Here is a 21,296-nt window from a genome sequence, read left to right as displayed (position 1 = left end):
GTGCTAATAATTCTATCTGCTCTTTAGATAAGACACAGGAAGATTTCTGGCCCCATCAGCTCTGATGGGAGACAACTTCCCTTGGAGGCTGCCTCCCCCACGCATCAGATGCAAGGTGGGAGGTCTGTTTGCAAGGCAAAAGGTTTCTGGGCTAGGAGCTAATAGCCCACACCAGGAAGAAGATTCCTCAGTAGATCAGGTTCAGGTCCCTGAATCCTCAAAGAGACATTCTGAGGCCTTGGCTGCCTGACATCAGAAAACCAGACCTCAGATTCAGTTTTGTTTTTTGTTTTTTTTCACTGAGAAAAGAGAGGCGTGACAAATGAACCTGGTCAACATGGGTATTAAGCACCATACCTAAACCCACAAGGGCAAAAACGAATGAAATAAAAAGCAGTCCTCAGTAAAATGTACAACTTTAAACATGCCCAAGTAGACAAACATGCTCTTGCCTCTTCTTTGTTGGGGTAACACCTTCATCCTCTTTTGGATCAGGAAATATTTTCTAATCTTTAACATTTAAATGTTCTATAATTACAAATGCTCAATAATTAATGCACACAGTTAACTAAGGAGAGTTAGCAATGTATTCCACTTGATATAGACATTTCTGAGCATCACTCCCTATCCCCCACATAGTCCTGCCCCCATCAGTGGAATAGTTCCTCTAGAAGATGCTCTTGTAATTGACCAAATTAGTATGTGGGAAACAGAGAAGTCTTTCATCCACTAATCATTCCCTGGGCATGGGGACTCCCTCCTTGGGTTCACCAGAAACAGGACTTAAGCCAAAATCTGCCTTCCAAATCCCAGGACCAAGTGAGCAACGCATGGTTAGGATGGACTAGAAAACATGGCAAATCACCCAGGAGACGGGGAAAAGGTAGAGTCCCAAGATGTTCCAGAGTCGCGTGGATCCCTGATCATCTAACCCTGAGCTCCCAAATGAAAAGCCAACGACTATCTGTAATCGCTTCCATTCTTACCTCAGAGAGAACACGGCTGTCAGGCTCCTCTCTCCAATGGTGATGAGGTCTGTGCCCAAACAAAGTAACCAGCCTACCAAAGATAAAAAGATAAGGTAAGAACCACTGCTGGCGAAGAGTTACATTCCTCCACATCTGGAATGTTTACTAACAAAAAGCAGGTCTCTGGATGTTTGAAGACCTTTCAGACTACAACAGCAGCAACATAATCAATTGAACAATACAAATGAATGAAATCCCTGGAATCAAGTCAGGTGAGACTGTTAAAGTTACAGAGAGTGAGCTAACTTTTTTATTAACACACACCTGGGGCCTAATTGGGAATGGTAATAACTGGTGAAATCATACACTTCATCACGTCCCTCCACAAAAATGGCTGTTTACCAAGGACCTGGCAGTACTTTGTGTAACACTTACATATATCAGGGTATGTTGGCAGGTCAGAGCATTCACACACTCAACACGTCCACACACAAAGAAGACTCTATGCCATTTAACTAACCCTGCTTTGGAAGACGGCCCTACCAGCTGATGAAATAATGACAACACGAGACTTGAACCCAAATAAGGGGGTGGGAGGGAAGTGCAATCTTCTTCTACAAGCACTCAAATCTTCAAATGTAAAAGACAACAATTGTGCCCAATTCTAAGGAAATCCTATTATATATTTATAGCCCTCATCTGTGATGCCAATTTCATGTGTTTAATCAATTTGACTGGGCTATGGTGCCCAGTTGTTTGGTCAAACACAAGTGTAGACATTGTTGTAAAGGTATTTTTTAGATGTGATTAACATTCACATCAGTAGACTGGGTAAAGCAGATTATCCCTGGTGGCATGGGTGAGCCTCATCCAACCAGCTGAAGCCTTAAGAGAAAAGACTGAAGTTCCTTTAGGAAGAGAGAATGCTGCCTCTATGCACCTTTGGACTTGAGATTAGGACATGAACTCTTCCTTGTGTCTCCAGCCTGCCCTGCAAATTTTGGACTTGCCAGCCTCCATAATCATGGGAGTCAATTCCTTAAAAATCAATCTATTGATCAATCGCTAGACACACACCCACACGCACCTTATTGGTCAGGTTTCTCTGCAGAACTCTAATATACCATCTAATGTCAAGAAAAAAATGCCTTAATTTATAAAATATGTATACAACATGAGGACAACACAGAAAAGAGACTAGAGCATGAGGAAAATTAGTCCACAGAAATGTATTTTGTAAGGTATTAAACTATTTCTTGATGTGGTTGATAAATTAGGTTCTGAGCATCCTATTGGCCAACACAATGAAGAAAAAAGACACAAGATAATCACGTGGACTTGAAGATAAAATACAATGTAAGCACTTCAAGACCGTTAGCCTTTCTTTGTTGTTAAGAAATTTCTCCCAAGGTGGGTGCCTGGGTGGCTCAGTTGGTTAAGCATCTGACTCTTGGTTTCAGTTCAGGTCATGATCTCACGGTTTGTGAGTTCAAGACCCATGTTGGGCTCTGCACTAACAGCACGATCCTACTTGGGATTCTCTATCTCCCTCTCTTGGGATTTTGCGCCCTCCCACCCTCTCAAAATAAACAAACGAAGAAGGAGGAGGAGGGAGGAGGGAGGAGGAGGGACAGGAGGAACAGGAGGAGTAGGAGCAGGAGGAAAAGCAGGAGGAGGAGGAAGAAAGAAGAAAGAAAATCTCTCCCGAGGTGTTAACCTTCCCCTCCTTGGGTAAATTCTTCAAGTATCCTTTAACATCCACACTGAAGGATCAGGAGGCAAAGTAATTAGAAGGGCCTCTACGTATATAGAGTCCCTCCTATAATGCCTCTTACTGCATCCCTCAGTGAGACACGATGCCAAAGCACAATTCACTAACGTGATTTAACAAGGTCAAAAAGAAGCCCAAGCACACAGCAATCTGATCATCTGGCTTGATCCAGGGATAAAAATGAGAATTTCTGCAAGAGTTAATGAACCCCATATCCTTTGAGATATTTCCCAGAAATATTTCTCCCACTGCAAAGCTGGGTGGGAAGTGGCCTACATTACCTTAGGCTGTGTTCCCTGACAACTGCCTGGAGTAAAGGTTTTCTCTACTGATGATCAGGGGCAGAGCCACCGAAAAACTGCCTTCAGACAGGTTAATAAAGCTCAGGCAATGCATGTCTAAAAAAGGGAAGGTTTAACTATGTTTGAGTCTGTAGAAGTCTTATAGATCCTACCTGCACTGGAATCAATTTTCAAGACTTTTTTATTGTGGTAAAATATACATAACAAAAAATTTACTATTTTAACTATTTTTTAAGTTTTTGAGAGAGAGAGAGAGAGAGAGAGAGAGAACGCACACGTGCACATGAGGGTCAACGAGAGAGGGAGAGAGAAAAACCCAAGCAGGCTCTGCACTGTCCACACAGAGCCCACGTGGGGCTAGAACCCACCAACCATGAAATCATGACCTGAACCAAAATCAGGAGGCAGACGCTTAATTGAGCTGCCCAGGCTCCCCTATTTTAACTATTTTTAAGCGTAAAACTGTGTGTGGCACTAACTATATCTACAATGTCATCCAACCATCACCACCATCCATTTCCAGAACTTTTTCATTATCCTAAACAGAATCTCTGTATCCATTAACAATGAGACCCCACCACCCCCTCCTACAGGCCCGGGTAACGCCTATCCTACTTCCTGTCTCTGTTAAGTTTGTCTATTTGGTACCTCACGAGTGAAGCAATGTAATATTTGCCCATTCGAGTATTTCACGTAGCATGTTTTCAAGGTCCATCCATGTTAGACCATGTACCAGAATTCCATTTTTTATGGCTGAATAATATTCCATTGCTAGTATTTACCATGTTTTGTTTACCCTGGAATGATTTTTTTAATATAATTAATTCAACAAGTATTGAATATTTACAATGTGAGAAGTTTGATTTTTTAAACATTAACTTTATTCTAAGAACAGTATGTAAGAGCCAGAAGTGCTACTCCACAAGGAGCCAATTAATCACATGAATCCTTGTTTCAGAACCGGTAGCAGCAGCAAGGAAACAAAAGTCTAAGTAGTTTTTCCTCCCTAAGGGCTAGGGGAATCTCTCGCACAATCTTAATGAATGTTCTTCATGTTCAAAGCTGAAGTGAGACCAGAGTACCCCCACTATGCGGCCAGTGTGCTCCACAGTGCTTCTTATCATGGTGCCCACAGCTTACACAGTGTCATTCTTGACCCCCGACCCAGTGATAATGAGCTTCTAGCCAAGCAGCTGATGTCAACAGCCAGAAACTTCCATCCCTGCAGATAAAATACCCTGACAGAATCAACTAGAAAAGCACATCTTCCCGTAGCTGGCTTGCCATGCATCAGCTTTGCATTTCTAGGCACATCCATAAGGGAACAAGCCTTCTGTGTGGAAACATGGGTGTTTCCACAGCACCTCCCCAGCAAGACAGTGTAACAGTTGAAAGAGAAAGCGAGAACCTGCACCTCACTCCGGTTTTCACCTTTCGAGGGTATAAAAGAGCAGGTGGTGCCAAGGGGGGACGCCACCACACACCTGAATTCACAAAAGTGGCCCAGGATGAATCATCAAAAGACGTCCACGGGACGTTGACGAGAAACAACCAATTCTGTACACTGATGAGGGAATCGCAGGCAAAAATCAAGAACCACAGAGGATCGAGGCCACTTTGTTCGGCATGAACTTCTCAGCTGGGAGGATCTGCTGTCATCCCAGATTGTTAACAACTGGCTGAGCTGAAGTTCATTACTACTTTTGTGTTCGGTTGACGGGGACTATGTCATCTGACCAACAAAAGTGGTTTTACAAAAATATAGACAATTTAGCCTGGAGTTCCTCCTGTGTGTTTTTAATGTTTTATTTATCGTGAGGGGCACCTGGGTGGCTCAGTGGGTTAAGCGTCCAACTAAGCACACTGTCTCTCTCAAAAATGAATAAACATTAAAAAAAATTAAATACTTATTTTGAGAGTACACAAGTCAGGGAGGGAGAGAGGGAGAGGATCTGAAGTGGGGTCTGAGCTGACAGCAGCAAGCCCGATATGGGGCTCAAACTCAACAAATGAGAGATCGTGACCGGAGCCGAAGTCAGACACTCAGCCGAATGAGCCACCTAGATGCCCCCTTCCTGTATGTTTTTTAAGACAGACTTCAAAAGCAAGAGTTTTTTGTAGATAAACACAAAATGAACACTGTTAAGATTGTGCCTTTTAGTATATAGGTAAAGAGTCCATTGCCTCTGAAACAAGAGATATTTCCATGGGTTGTAGAAGCCGGCCCCAAACAGGCTGAAAGTAGGATGCTAAAGTGAAGGATCTCCAACTAGTCTAATCAGGAAACCCCAGCATGAGAAGGCACTCAGTTCTCTGTCACAAGTAATTACTCTACCTCTCTTCCAAGGGCATCAATAATATGCATTTGGGATGTGGATGGGGGCACAACTTGAGTATGAAAATTTCATCTGTGGTAATCATTCAGATCCTCCAACTTCTGTTAAGTTCATTCAAACCTTTCTTGCGTGTAAACACACACATACTCTCAAAAATATTGTCCCGTGGCCTGGATCCATTTTCAAAGATGAGAACCCAATAAGGCAGTCAGGGTTCATCAGAAGATACAAAATTAAACTTGAACTTGGTAGAATGCCAATTACTTTCTGTTATGGGCTGAATTGTATCCTCTTTCCTCCAAAATTCATATGTTGAAGTCCTAACCCCCTGGTACCTCAGAATGTGACTATACTTAGAGACAAGGTCTTTAAATAGGTGATTAAATTAAAATGAGGTGCTTAGGGGGCCCTAAACCAATACGACTGCTGTCCTTATAAGAAGTAATTTAGACACAGACCTGTACAGAGGGGAGATCATGTGACGACACAGGGCGAAGAGGACCATGGGAAGTGAAGGAGAGAGACCTCAGAAGAAACCAAACCTGCCTACACGTTCATCTCAGACTTCCAGGCTCCAGAACTGTGAGATAAGAGATTTCTGTTGATTATGCCACCTACTCTGTGGTACTTATTATGGCAGCCCAAGACAACTAATACTTCTTCCCCTTTTCTTTCTCCTCTGATTTCCAGAGAGGAGACTGTACAGGTGGCAAGGACACTCTGTTTCCGACTCCTCTTAAGGGCCTCGCTGTCATTCGTTTCCTTATCCCCAACCAGGGCAATCTCTAAGTCCAAAGTGACAAGTAAGAACACCTCACAAATACCCTGAGGACCCCAACTATAAAACAGGGGACCAATGCCTTTCCCAAGACCTCTGACTTCCAAAACTATAGGAACTCTCTCTGCCTTTCCCAAATGCTCTCTACTAACCAGAAGTCAGCCTGCAAACAATTTTTAAGATACTTTCCCAGAAACCATGTCTAAATTTCTCTTGCCTTAATACCTAAGGCTGGCTCAGATGCCTTAACCCACATTAGTTCCTTCTCTTTTTAAAAGGAAAGGAGAGGTTGGGCACCAGAGAGCCTTGCACATTACAGAAATAGGTCCAGAGCAAGAGATTATCAGGGGCAAGAGGACTCCCAGTTGCCTCAAGACGATTACAAGTAATTACTTTCTACTTCACTGGAGAAGTTCACACAGGAGAGCCGAAGTCCTTTGTTAGCGCTGGGAGCCATGAACACCATAGCCTAATTTTCGTTCTCCATAGACAATGTTTAGCCTATAGCATAGGTAGGCATTGGGTCTGGCTCCAGGTGCTATGGCTTGAAGGAGACTGCATTGCACTCAGGGGAGGAACCACAGACTGAACCAGAGACTGGACTGTTGGCAGTAAGTCACCAGTGACAGAGGAGGCACAAGGGGGCACCTAGCCTGTGCTCGTGTTCCAGCTCCGTTAGTTTCCTCCAGCTCTCAGTCTCGCTCTGGCCACCTCCCCAAGCCAACACAAGCTCGACACAGCTTTGCCTGGAGTGTCCTGAAACAAATGTGAAATCTATTAGACGTAATACCCCCAAGCACTCCTGGGGTCAGCAAACAAGGCTCCTGCGTCCTCTCTGGACTGTGGTCATGGGGTGGGGGCTCCTGTCCAGGGTGCATTCCAGTGGCAGGGGACCACTAACACTCAGGCTAACACTCAAGCCTGCCAAGTCCCAGCCCCATGGAAGAAAAAGGAGAACAGACTGATGCAATTAGCCAGGCGAATGGGAACTTGTCAAACCATTTAGATAAGACAGCACTTGAATTTATTCAGTTCCCATTACCGGAGGGTGATTGTGCTCCCACCCCCTGCTGATTCTGCGGGCTGCACAGCATTTTCCTAGCAAGGAAGTAAGAAAAGGAAGGATGATTTCTCAGCCTACAAATTCCAGGGCTCTGCTGTTAAATCAGCATGCATCGTGCCTTCAACCAAGGGGTAATTTGACCTTAATGGAATCAAGGGACACATACTGTTGAGTGATTCTGTCACAGAGTCTGAAACTCAATGATGAATATTTAAGTATCCAATTAATTAAAATAAAATAAAATAAAATAAAATAAAATAAAATAAAATAAAATAAAATAAAATAAGGTTCCTTATCCAGGTCAATCTTTCTTATACCTCTAACAACTTATTACACATTCAGTTTGCTAATGGCTCTGTTTCAAGTACTGAGTTGTGAGCACCTCAAGAGTCTATAGAGAATCTTATTCTTATCTCCTTTTTGGGGCCGAGAATAGTGTTGGACACAAAATGCAAACTCGGTAAGGGTTCATTAACTTTTTTTTTTGCTGCTTGCTTTTGAAACAGTTTTCCCTGGAAAGGAGAAAATCCACTCTACCTGCTTCATTTAATAAAAAACACAACTCCCTCCTCTCTTTGACCCCCACCCCCTCACCAAACTGAGAACACCAACAGGATCGTCACAAGAATGTCCACAGAGGATCCAGTGGATCGATCATAGAAGACAGCAAAATTGCAGATGAGCTTCAAGGTTGGTAAATTCTTGTCCTGTTTTAAAATCTGAGCATATCTGTATGTTTCCTCAGACTGCTGTAACAAAATACCACAAATTCAGTGACTTGAAACAATAAATGTTTATTTTCTCACAGTTCTGAAGGCCAGAAGTCCAAAATCAAGGTGTCAGCAGGGCCAAAGCCCTCTGGAAACTCAGAGAGAGCCCATGTCCCTCCTACTCTCTGGTGGCTGCTGACACTCCGTTGTGTGTGTCTGTATAACTGTACCTACACTCTGTACCTCTATCTGCCCATGCCCTTTTCCTGGGGTTCTGGTCACATCTCCCTCTTTCTTCTCAGAACACCTGCCGCTGGACCTAGGGCTCACCCTAAATCCAGCATGAGCTCATCCTAAAATCCTTAACTTGTTTACATCTGCAAAGACTTTTTTTTTTTTTTGAGAAAGAGAACACATGCTACTGCATGAGCAGAGGAGGAACGGAGAGAGGGAGAGAATCTTAAGCAGTCTCCATCCCCAGCAAAGAGCCTGACACGGAGCTCGACTCAGGGCTCTATCTCATGACTGAGAGATCATGACCCAAACTGAAATCAAGAGTTAGACCTTTAAATGACTGGGCCACCCATGTGCCCCACAGAGACCCTATTTCCAAATAAGGTCACATTCACAGGTACTGGGGGTTAGGACCTAGATATATCTAGTTTGGAGAATACTATTAAACCCACTAAAATTCGAAGTCAGAACGTATCCTCTGTACCAGAAGACCCCATCTTCTTCCCAATGCTCTTCTTCATATTAATGGACTCATTTCCTACTCAGGACCCAGGCTGAACTCTTTGAGTCACGGTCAAGGGCGTTCACCTACTTGCTCCCCAGTTCCAATCAGCTCCATAATTCGCAGTGATGAAGTACAGTTCAATCAGTTCTATTCTACAAAAGTACTTATGCCTGTCCCCCGTTTTCCAGGCCTGATGCCTAACCAGCCTGCCCCCAGCTTGAGTCTCCTGTCTCCTACCTGCTCTGCCAGCTTCCTTAACTACCATGCCCTACGCTGCTGCTTTCAACAGAGCCCAAGCATGCCGCAACCCTGTCCCCAAACTTTCAGTGGCATCTAACCAAATGAAGCCCAATCTCTGTACAGTTTAGCATCCAGGTCCAGTAGAAGGAGCCCAAACCCACCCTTAGCCTTATTTTCCACTGCTCCCCTCCACTTGGTCCAGTGGCAGTGGAAGTAAATCATTGAGTGATCTTACGTAGAACTCAAAGTTCCTCCAAGACTTTCAAGTCCCTCCGCCTAGGATTTATTCATTAATTCAACAAGCTTCTATCTTGACTTATGTCCCCCTGTCCATGTCTTACATAGAATAGCTCAACTCAAAAGACAACTCATCTATGAGTCTTTAGTGAGTTTCATCAACCACATTGGACTTTTAAAATTTAAAAGTCTGCCAGACAATGAAGGCATGTTCTCTCCCCTCCCTGTAGAGACTTGAACACTTGTCACAAAACTTGTAACAGAGTCTGGGTAGAACTCTGCTTTACTCATGTCCATCTCCCCCATAATCTAGAACAGCACCTTGCATGTCACATGTGCTCAGAAATAGCTGATCAATAAAAGTTATATTGAGGGGCACCTGGGTGGCTCAGCCGGTGAAGCATCTAACTCTTGATTTTGGCTCGGGTCATGATCTCATGGTTTGTGGGATCAAGCCCTGCGTCTGGCTCCACACTGACAGTGCAGAGCTGTCATCTTGGGATCCTCTCTCTCTGTCTCTCTCCCCCTCTCTCTTCCCCTCTGTTACTCATGGCTCTCTCTCAAAATAAATACACTTAAGAAAAGATACATCAAGGAAATAATATAGTCTCTGCCTTCAAGCAGGTTACATTTGAGGACAGGGACACACAAAGGTGGGTAACAAAGGCTAATACAATATTATACACATCATAGAAGCAATATAGATGAAATTCTGTGGGAAATACAGAAAGGGAATTTTAAAAAGGAAAAGAGTTTCCTAGAAGAAGTAGAACCTAAGAGAGATCTTGAAGAATAAACAATGAGTAAAAAGTGGTTCGTCAGGGAAGAGAATAAAGTACAGAAGCAGCAGCATCTGTACAAGAGCCCAGGGAAAGCAAACAGCATTTTCCAGCTTCCATGAAGAACAGAGCTTTCTGGCCCACTGACTGACTGAATGGTGGGTAATGGAAGACAAGGCTAGAAATGTAGTCCAGCATCTCGAATACTATGCCAAGGAATTTGAAATGCACTCTGCAGGAGATGGGCATCATGGAAGGCTTTCAAACAGGTGTGATGTGGTCACATCTGCATCTTCAGATGAGCACTTATACAGTACTACAGGACCTGAACTGGATAGGTATCAGAATCATCTGTAGAATTCCAAAATTGCTTAATTTAGAAGGAAAGTACACGTAATATGACAATTCTCCATTCACAATAAAATCACGTTGATGCTTCGCCATTTTGGCTTTAGAATTTTTAAGATAAATAAGACAAATATTCTTGAGCTCCTTTTCGCTCCCTTCCCCAGAAATAAACACTTCCCTTTAGTGCATATCCTCCTGGTCCATGTTGATACAAAGAAAGAAACACGTAGATACATGTGTATGTCCATAAAAACTATATAATATTGCTTTTTGTGTTAAAATCACAATACATTTAGCAAATATTGCTCTAAATTTGCCTTACTCACTGGAAGAATCTTTAAAAATTCAGATCCCTGCATCCCACCTAGATCTAATGAATCACAGTCCCTGAGCAGAGGTGTCTAGAAATATGAAGTTTTTAAAAACTTCCTGTTCATTTTGATGTCACCAGACCTGGACTGGGGAGTCACGGGAGTAGAAGATGAACCAAAGAGAAGATCAAGCAGAGGTAGGAAGAACAGCAAGAATGATAATTCAAGCAGGGGTCACGCAGTCCTAAGCAAGGTCAATGCAAATGTTAACAAAAGACAGGAGACATAGAACTACCCTACAATCCAGCAATTGTACTACTAGGTATTTATCCAAAGGATACAGGAGTGCTGATTTGAAAAGGCACATGTGCTATATTTATAGCAGCACTATCAACAATAGCCAAATTATGAAAAGAGCCCAAACGTCCATTGACTGATGAATGGAGAAAGATGTGGTATATATACACAAATGAATACTATTCAGCAATGAAAAAAAAAAAAGAAATCTTGCCATTTGCAACAACATGGATAGAACTAGAGGGTATTATGCTTAGCAAAACAAATCAGGCAGAGAAGGACAAATGTCATATGATTTCACTCATAAATAGAATTTGAAAAACAACAGATAAACGTAGTGTAAGGGAAGGAAAATAAGATAAAAACAGAGGGAGGCAAACCATAGGAGACTCTTAAATACAGAGAACTGAGGGTTGCTGGAGGGGAGGTGAGTAGGGGGATAGGTTAAATGGGTGATGGGCATTAAGGAGAGCACTTCTTGGGATGAGCACTGGGTGTCATATATAAGAAATGAATTACAGCATTCTACTCCTGAAGCCAAGACAACACTGTTGTTGACTAAATTGAATTAAAAAAAAAGACAGGGGACAGATTTTGATACCCTGTGAAGGTAAAAGCAATAGAAACTGGCAATGAATTAGAATCTGGGGTGTTGTAAGTAATAAATGGCCCTAAGATTTTAACTTGAATGAGTTGGAGGACAGTGACACGCTTAACAAAAATGGAAAACACAGAAACCCAAGAGCTGCCCATGGGAGAAAAGATGGATTTGGTTTTAGACATGTGCATCTGAGATTTCTGCAGGTTCTTCACATAAGTATCTCTAATAAGCATTTATAGGAGCTAGATTAAATCAAGGGAGAAGGTTGGGGATCTTAACACAGATCCAGGATTCCCTACTTAAAATTTAACAGCCATGCACTTGGAGCTGGATACGTTTGTTTCAGAAGAGAGAAGAGACCCTTGGGCATGTCCTTCAGGGATGCATGTATTTAGGGCAGAGCACATGAAGAGCAAGCTGATGAGACAGAGAAGTGGCCAGGAGTAGAAGGGCCACCGGAATCAGGAAGCCATAGGAAGGCTCAAGGGTCAAGAATCCACCATGACCTGAGTGTGATAAAGAGGAGGACCGAGAGAGATTGCAAATTTGGACAATCAGGACCTTCCACGGAGTAGTAGCGATCATGGCGGGAGAGGTCACAGTGTGACATGGCCTGAAAAATACCAGAAGCAGCAACATTAAGCTACTCTTCAGTGTTGAAACTTACAGTCAAAAAAAAAAAAAACAATAGTGGAGGGATAATAATTTTAGGGTTTAAAACAGGAGATCTAAGTAGAATATGAGAAAGGAACCAGCAGTAAAGAAACTGAAAAGATCTTATTTCTGTAGAATTCTTCAGAGATTCAATGCCTGAGGACACCCAGTAGCAAGAAGGCGGGGGTCAATCCCAGGTTGAAAACAGCAATTATTTAAAAGCAGAGCAATTTAGACCTTTGGACCATCTCCTCATCTCCTACAGAAGACTAGGGCTTTGTTTTTTGGAAAAATTTAACAAGAAGATTCTCTAGATTCAGAAGTGTTGGGCACACTGAACTGTGGGATGAAGTATAAAACTGAAAACTGGGAGTTTAGCAATCATCTACATACTAAAAAAGCTGCTCCTATAACAGTAGCATCCAACTATAGGAAGACATGCATTCTCCCTCCCGGTCTCCCTTCATGTCCCACCCCACCTCTCCTCCCTTGTTGACTGGATAATTCTTCTCTGAAAAAGAGAAGCATCTGTATATACTCCTCACCCATTCACACTGAATTTTCAGTCAAGGATCACCACACATTTGACGAAAGCCTCCCACATGAAAAAGTGAAGTGAAACTAAACAAACACATCACATGGAACTGAGATCTTATGGAAGATGAAGACTCTAGAACTATCTAGAAACTACAGTGGCCTGGAGAGAGATTAATTTGGCCACTTTTTTTCCATTAAAGAAATGAAGTTTTTAAAAACACACACACACAAATCTGTATTTCTAACTTGTCTTACAAAATCAAAAGGCCTGGCAGTTCTAGACTCACGTGGAGCCTGGAGCTAAGAGCAAGAAAGAGACAGGCCAAGGAAGTATGAGCCTAGACAGTCTTTCGAGGAGAGCACTCAGAGGTATTACCAGATTCACAAAGGGGTCTATGACTCAAAAAAAAGGTAAGAGCCTTGAAATAGGCCCTCGTCCTTTCTCAACATCTTCTAGGGAAAATCTAACAGTTTAGAGTGTACCTAAAAGCTTTTTAGAAGGAATATCTAAGATTTGATGTGTTAAATCAACTTCTCACATGCAGCTACCCAGTTCAAAAGAGAAAATGCAGAGCACTCCAGGGAATGTGAGGAATTGGAAACTTGCATACAGATATTACCCTATCACTGCTTGCACACCGAAACTACATAGATTAATGGGTCAGGAGAGGTCTGCTCTTGCAGCCATCCAGAAATATCCTAAAGGAAAAAGGAAGAATTGCAAGTACTCACAGCTCAAACACGTGACTACTAACATCACTGACTTGATTAGAGAAGAACACGAACACACACACACACACACACACACACACACACACACACACACACACACACGGGCTCATGTGCATACATTTGCAATCAGCCAAACCTGCTTTACCCAATCCTAAGGCTTCCTGTCGTCAGACAATTTGTTCTGACTGGAGGTAATCACAATACATAAATAAGTTCTGCCAAATAAGAATTAATTTAAATTCTGTTCAAAGCTTTTCAAGAGATAGAAAGGCTGCCCTTCAGAGATACCTTCTCCTGGGCTAATGAGTTGAATTACTCTGTTTATCACAAGCCAAAGGTAACTTGGTAGTTATACTGAAAAAAATTCTTTCTCAGATTGCTTCACCATGGGTTTCTGCTTTGCTTTGTTTTGAATGTACAGAGTTATGGGCCACAAAACGATCCCCAAAGCTCCTAGAAGCAGAAGAGGCGTTGGGGGCTCAGGCACAGTAATTCTCAAACAGAATTTGAGTCAATGGTCGGGAGGAAGGAACCATTAAGAACCTGGGATTGTGCATCTTCCCGTGCAGAGTCCTGGTCCAAGACTGAGTGGGAAAAGCCTTTCACCTGCCCATCACCCAGCATTACCACTGGTGAGATGGGGCCTCAGAAAGAGGTCTGTATTCCACATTCAGTTCTAGAACTTTCCATGTGGGCACCCCCAGTTTCTCTCCCTACGAGACAATGTTGCTAGGAAGTCTAAGAGATAACAGTCTTTAAAAAAAAAAAAAAAAAAAAAAAAAAGCTCTGTATCACTTTGAAAAATGTTCCTAGGGCCAGCAAGTTAGTGTGAGGGTCTCCCACAGCTACCAGTCCAAAAGTCTCTAATGCCTCTTGTTTGTTACTTCAGGGATTTTCCTGGAGTTGTTTTTCCTTCACATCCTTGGGGTCATTAATATTTGAGTGTTTCAGGAATGGCTCCAAAAGCCACAGTTCTCATAGGACAGTCTCAAGCTCAGAGGGTCTACAAAATCTGGGGGTTTTCTTGCCTGGGTTTTCCAAATTACCCCTAATGTGATTATAACATTTTACTTAAATTCCTCCAGCAATTTCCCATTGCTCCTCAGAGAAAAGAGAAACTCCTTTCACACAGCCTGGCATGGCCCAGCCACATACACCCAATCTCCACCCCAACCGTTCTCCTTGGTGCTCTATCTGCTCTGGTCACATTGGCCTCCTCCCTGACCTTCACCTTTTCCATGTTCCACCCTACCACAAAGCCTTTGGACATGGTGTCCCCCAATCTAGAAAGCTCTCCCATCTCTTTCTCTTGCCCTTAGCTCTTACCAGTCCTTCCTATTTCAGTTTGTTAGCCATTTTGCCTGGAAAGCCTTCTCCGACCTCTCTCACTGTACTCAACTCTATCTAGTAAAGGCTCTCAAAGAAGTCTACTTTTCATTCTCCTGGGAGTGCTTAACACAGTTGCAATTTTACATTTGCTAGTATTATGAAGTGATTAATATCCATCTCTGGCACTGGATTTTAAGCTCTGTGAAAGGAGAGACCATGTCTGTTCTTGTTCACCCCTATACCCCCTTGGCACAGACTAGAAGCTTAGTAAATATCACATGGACGCATAGGAGGAGGAACACACAACCTCAGCAGGACTAGCTCCTTGCCTCTCTCCACTCTCTTACTTTTACTTTTGGTAATAGGTTTCCTCTGCCCAGAAGGTTCTGCCCCCATTCCACCTGCTGCTTCTTCAGAGGTCCGCCTTTTCTGTTACTAGAAACTAAGCCTCGTGTACCTTCTCTGATTCCATCAAGTCTACCCCCAATTTCCCTTTGTGTGACTGTCATCTCCACTTTCACTGGTCACCCCCACACACACACTTTTGGACTAGACTGCCACACTGTGGAGTGCAGTACCCAGCTTCCTGACCAGGTCGTGAAGGGTGGAGAATGCCAGCTTCAGACAAAGCAGAGTTGCCGCTTCACGTGAAAAGTCACCAACATGGAAAGGACACGAAGTGAGGCCAGCAGATAAACCCATTCTCCTTTCTCCCTCCTAGGAACATTTGGAGGGATAGCCCCTCCGTCGAACCCTCCTAGAGAAGTGCTGGGCCAGGTGAACGAGCTACTGGGAGACAGATACAGTTCTTCATGGCTTGTGGAAAGGTACCAGCCAGCACACCCGAGAAGCACCTCCATCCCTGTCCCACTGCTCTTCCCTGGTGCCCACACCTGGAGCTTGTGTCTTCCAAATAAATTACTGACACCTTGATCCTTCTCCATCCTGCTTTCTTGAGCATCCAGACCGACATCCTCTGATAACCCCTGTATCCCCAAAAGACACAAACTGTACCTGGAGCCCAAGAACATAGTACTTTGAGAGGAGCTTCTCACTACACATCAAGGGAGAGAACAAAGCTATTGTAATCCTGGCCTGGATTAACAGAAGGGAATTCACAATCCCTCTGCTTGATTCTGCACTGGTCAGACCCAGCATCAGCAGGACTGACTGTGGTTTTGAGAAATCCACTTTAAAACAGTTTCTCAGGGTCCCTGGGTGGCTCAGTCGGTCAGGCGTCCGAATTCAGCTCAGGTCACGATCTCACGGTTCATGAGTTCGAGCCCTGCGTCGGGCCCTGTGCTGACAGCTCAGAGTCTGGAGCCTGCTTTGGATTCTGGGTTCCCCTCTCTCTTTACCTCTCTCCCACTTGTACTCGGTCTCTCTCTCTCTCTCTCAAAGAGACATAAACATTAAAAATATTAAAAAAAAAAGTTTCTCAACATTTTTGAATGACGGACCTCTTAGAGATTCTATGACAGGTTCATGAACCCTATGTCCAGGTCAACACGGGTGCATCGGTTGGCTTTCACTTTAGGGGTTCTCAGAACCCCTGAAGCCCCAGCCATAGATTTAAGAAACCCTGCTTTAGAGAAACAGAGAGAAAAAGGAATACAATCAATACACAGCAACAAGAACAACTGAAGCCATGTTTTCTAAGGAGCAGATGAAAGAATAAGTCTTAAAAGGAAAAAAAAATCAGAGGAGGAAAAGAGGAAAGTTGGTATATTTGAAGGCATACCAAGTGGAAGGACTCAGATGTTTAGTTCTGCAATTCCTCATATGGGGGTTACTTCCTTGACATCCCCAGTCTGATCTAGCTGTGGCCATGTAGCCCACGAGTGTGCTGCAATTCTAACCCATAAAACACTAGGCTATTATCTAAAGGGGCAGATAGGGGCTCTGCTTTAGCCAGAAGCACCCCCCAAAAAAGCAGTGGTGGGGGACCCCATACCCATCTCTGTATGCTCTTTGCCTTATAAAAATCATTCTCAGCTCATGGGCCACTGAAAAACAGGTGGCAGGATAGCCTGGGTCCCACGGGCCACAGTTGGTCATCCCCTGCACTAGGCTGCAGCCACTGAAGCATCAGTGCCCCCCCCCAAACTGGGAGCTCCCCCAGGGCGAAAGGCATAACTTATTTCACCCAAGGGTCCCAGTCCCAACAGTGACAGGTACACAGTCCAAGCTTAATATATGCATATCAAGTGAAAAATCCTGCTCATCTTTCAAGACTGAGCTCAGGTGATACCTCCACAGAGACAACCCTCACCCTCCAGGTTGAACGGATCTCACCTCACCTGGCAGTGCCTGCTGACCACCAACAGGCCCCCACCTAGGCTGTGGCTGTGTGCTGTCCACCTGCTGAAGAGATCGAAGATGAGCGGCTTGGGCAGAAAAAACAGAGAATTCTGTTCTTGCCAATCCTCAGGCTGGTTTCTCACTTTATATGTGACATATAAAACAAGTACTCACTTTGTGTTTCCATGAAGTAGCCTTTTTAAAGGCTCCAAGTCTACAAAAGTGGGGATCAAAAGTGGGGATGGCTCCAAGAAATCTGTTAAATATTCTTGTGCAGCTGTTCACATCTTAGCATTTCATTAGTTATCATTGCAATTTTAAAAACAATTAAACTCTGTGGGTGTTATTTACTGCCTCTCATGATGATTCCATCTTTCTGCTCCTCAAAAGAGAATCAGACAGAGAAATCAGGGTCTAGAAACTACCAGCATTGAAAAGACAAGTTTTTGTCACACACAGTTAATTTCCTTTGCCATTCTTGTGGGGTGATTTGAGAAAACATCATTCTGTAGTTTCATAAGACAAATTTCTAAAACCATCAAACAGGATAGCCAAAACTTGGTTGGTGTAGACTTGTGATTTTTACTGACGTCCTCCGTACAGGAAGACCAAGAACAGCCATTTCCCACCAAACATCCTTTTGCCCTGATGAAAAACTCAATGGCATTTATGTTCTGAAAACCCAATCGGAACCAAAATTTACATGACACTAGCCAAGAAGCTGGGATGCAAAAACCAAGGGGAGTTAAAGTGTGTTGATGTTCTTGTTTTATCAGAAAGACAGCTACTCAATGACTTTATGAATAATTTTAAAGGACCAGAGATAGTCCACAAATGTAATGTGGCATCCTAGATGGAGTCCTGGGACAGATAAAAAACATTAGGTAAAAACCAAGGAAATGTGAATAAATAACGGACTTTAGTTAATTATAACTTATCATCATTGGCTCATTAATTTTGATGGATGTACCACATTAATGTAAGACGGTTATAACAGCAGGAAGTAGGTGTAGGGTACATGGGAACTCACTGCACTATCTTTTCACCTTTTCTATACATCTAGAACTTAAAGTAAAATGTTAATTTTTAAAAACAGAAGTCCCTAAAGAAAACAATTAAGATCTGTAAATTTTAATCAAGTAGAGAGAGAAAGGATGAATTTGAGAGTTTTAGTCCAAGAAAATGTAGGAAATAAGAAAAGTATATCAATGGGGTGTACAGATGGGTAAGCCTATCGCCCAGCAAACAGAAAAGTGGCAAAAATAAGGAATGTTAAGGATGCAGTATCTCTTATTTCCCTGATTAAATGCTGGGATGCCACCCTCCAACTCCCTTCACCCTCCTAATTTTTTTCACTCATATCGCAGGTAGTTGATTAGTGACTTGTGATTAGGTCAACCGAGTAAGAAATGTTAACTGAGTCTCAAGGAGAAGACCTTCAGAAAATGCTATGGGACCTCATTCCCAGAAAAAGCAAGGACCTTCCTCAGTTGCACCCCCGCAGACCTAGCACGGCCTGCAGATGGCAGATGCCTCACAAACATGTGGAGAGATTAGCAAGGCAATCCCCTGGCTGGGCCATGAACTCACGTGGGGAGCTCTTAATGAAGACCAAAGCCCAGAGGCACACCAACAGATTCTAATTTGATTGGTCTGGAGTGGGGGCTAAAACATCAGTATTTTTTAAAAAGCATCCCAGGAGGTTCTAACATGCAGCAGGGTTGAGTATATAGGATAAGCCTAGAAGATTAACTAGAGCAGGGCAAGCCTGGATATTAAGAGATCAGTTAATTTTTTATGGATGTGGGAATTTCAAATCATTACTATTTTCTCTTCCTCCACAGAGTAATTCACTGTGTTTCTCTCCATCAGCTGACAAGTGTAGTCTGCTTTTGAGTTAAGGGTGTAAGGAGGGGACATCGCAGTCACCTAACCCCCAAGGTCTATTGGACGGTCAGATAAGAAGTGCTCCTTATAAATTCAGATACTATTTTAGTCCTCAAAGAGGAGAAATATATTCTGGGGTAAAAACTTTTAAAAATGTACTCACCCTCCCTCAACAATTGATAGAGCAACTAGACAAAATATTGGCAAGGATATAGAGGAATATAAAAGGACAATATCATCAACCAACAGAATCTAACAGACATTTATAGAACACTCCAACCCAAAACAGAACACCCATTCTTTTCAAATTCTCATGAAGCACAGACCAAGAGAGACCAGATCATGGACTATAAAACAAGCTTCTACAAACTTTTAAGATTTTATATCAGCCAGAGCGTATTCTCCAACCACAATAAATCAAACCAGAAACCAGTAACAGAAAAATACCAAGAAAATATTCAAATAATTGAAAACTAAATAACATAGTTTTAAATAATCCACTGGTCAGGGGTGCCTGGGTGGTTCAGTCAGCTGAACATCTAACTTCAGCTCGGATCATGATCTCATCTCAGTGCTCATGAGTTCAAGCCCCACGTCAGGCTCTGTGCTGACAGCTCAGAGCCTGGAGCCTGATTTGGATTCTGTGTCTCCCTGTGTCTCTGCCCCTCCCCTACTCACTCACTCTCCTCTCTCTCTCTCTCTCTCTCTCTGAAAAATAAACATTAAAAGTAAATAATCTGCTGGTCAAAGACAAAGACTTAAAGGAAATATTAAAATATATTTAACTGAATGAAAATGAAAATACAATATATTAAAATCTGCACAACAGTTAAAGCAGTTCAGAGAGGAAAATTCATAGTATTAAATACAAATATTAGAAAAGGTCTCAAATCACTCTAAGCCCCCACCTCAAGATTCTAGAAAAAGAGCAATATAAACCCAGAGCAAGCAGAGAGAAGGAAATAATAAACTAAGAGCAGAAATCACTCAGGGACCCATAGGGAACCAGGAAGGCAGGGATTGTAGCAATGCAGCTGCAAACCAAGGAATGCCAACAACTTCCAGGAAACTACCAGAAGCAAAGATAACCCAAGAAAGGATTCCTCCCCCAGCCTTCAGAGGGAACAAGGCTGAAACCTTGATTTCAGACTTCTAACCTCCAGAACTGTGAGAGAATAAATTTCTAGGGTTTTGAGCCACCCAGTTGGTGGCACATTGTTACAGTGCCCTAGAAAACTAAATGAGCTTCTAATGAGGTGTGTGGCGGTGGGGCGGGGGTGGGGGATCAGATTAATCCAGCAAAAGCTAGAAACTATTTTTTAAGTAGCAAAAGGGAAAAAAGGGCTTTATATAACAGATACAAAATACAGCAGAAAAATATTCAATGTATCAGTAATTCAGAAATTATGACCCTATTAAACTCATCTATTAGAATACAAAATGCTAAATGGGTTTACAAATGTGATTCATTTATAGTCTTCAATGAACGTTTCTAGAATATCAGAACAAAGTGATAGAAAGTATGTAAGAATGTGAAAAAAGATACCAAAACCACCTGAAGAGAGAAAAAGCTGGTGTAACAATATTAATATCTAAGACAAAAAGAAAACAATTCATGCTTAGAATACCCCAAGAAGAAATAACTACAATGTTCCTAAACTACATAGCCTACAAAAATATCCATCGAAAGCTGACAACTGTAAGGACAAATGGAAAGATGTATTGAGTGGTAGATGTTCTCTTCTGAAAGAGGTAATCTGAGAAAATATGCAGAAAACAAATAGTAGGGTTAGAGACAATGTAAACTTTGCCAGTAAGATTAATCTAAAAATGTGCTCAAAACCCTATTCCCAATGAAACGAATTCACTTTTCTTTTTAAAGCACGGGGGAGCATTTATAAAATTATCCATGTACTAGGTTTCCAAGAAGTCTCAACAGACTTCAAAGAATCCTGGTCATACACACCACATTCCTTGACCAAAATACGATATTGTTTATCTCTGGGGCACCTGGATGGCTCTTCAGTAGAGCATGCAACTCTGGATCTTGGGGTTGTAAGTTCCAGCCCCACACTGGGTGTGGAGATTACTTAAAATCTTGAGGAAACAAAACTACAATATTGTTTATCTCTGAATTCAACTTCACTCTAAGAGAAATGCAAATTAAACTACAATAAAATAGCACCTTCTGCCTATATTAGAAACACAAAATAGGGCAAAACAAGGTGTTGGTTAGGTTGTAAGAAAACATGAACTCTCAGCCAGGGTGAGAATGAAAATTGATATGATTTGGCAGTACCTATCAAAATTTAAAATGCACATTTGCCCTGTGCCCGCCAATCCATTCCCAGGATTTTCTCCCTATAGATACTTACA

At 42.5% G+C, this 21,296-nt stretch overlaps 1 protein-coding gene across 5 annotated transcripts in view; it reads right to left on the bottom strand.

Annotated features, from left to right (window-relative positions):
* The window catches only part of LYPD6B (LY6/PLAUR domain containing 6B), a 174,464-nt gene that overhangs the window by 49,087 nt on the left and 104,081 nt on the right, over window positions 1–21,296 (bottom strand). For 3 of the 5 annotated variants that reach the window (XM_053215036.1, XM_027055820.2, XM_053215035.1), the window contains exon 2: window positions 987–1,059. The gene's annotated coding sequence lies outside the window, so the exon portion shown is untranslated. Of the gene's footprint in view, window positions 1–986; window positions 1,060–17,027; window positions 17,094–21,296 lie in introns of all 5 variants that reach the window. The other 2 variants (XM_053215037.1, XM_053215034.1) reach the window with 1 other exon arrangement.

This window comes from Acinonyx jubatus, chromosome C1, assembly GCF_027475565.1.
Source record: "Acinonyx jubatus isolate Ajub_Pintada_27869175 chromosome C1, VMU_Ajub_asm_v1.0, whole genome shotgun sequence".
Lineage (NCBI taxonomy): Eukaryota > Metazoa > Chordata > Mammalia > Carnivora > Felidae > Acinonyx > Acinonyx jubatus.
This window is presented reverse-complemented; position numbering and strand designations above follow the sequence as displayed.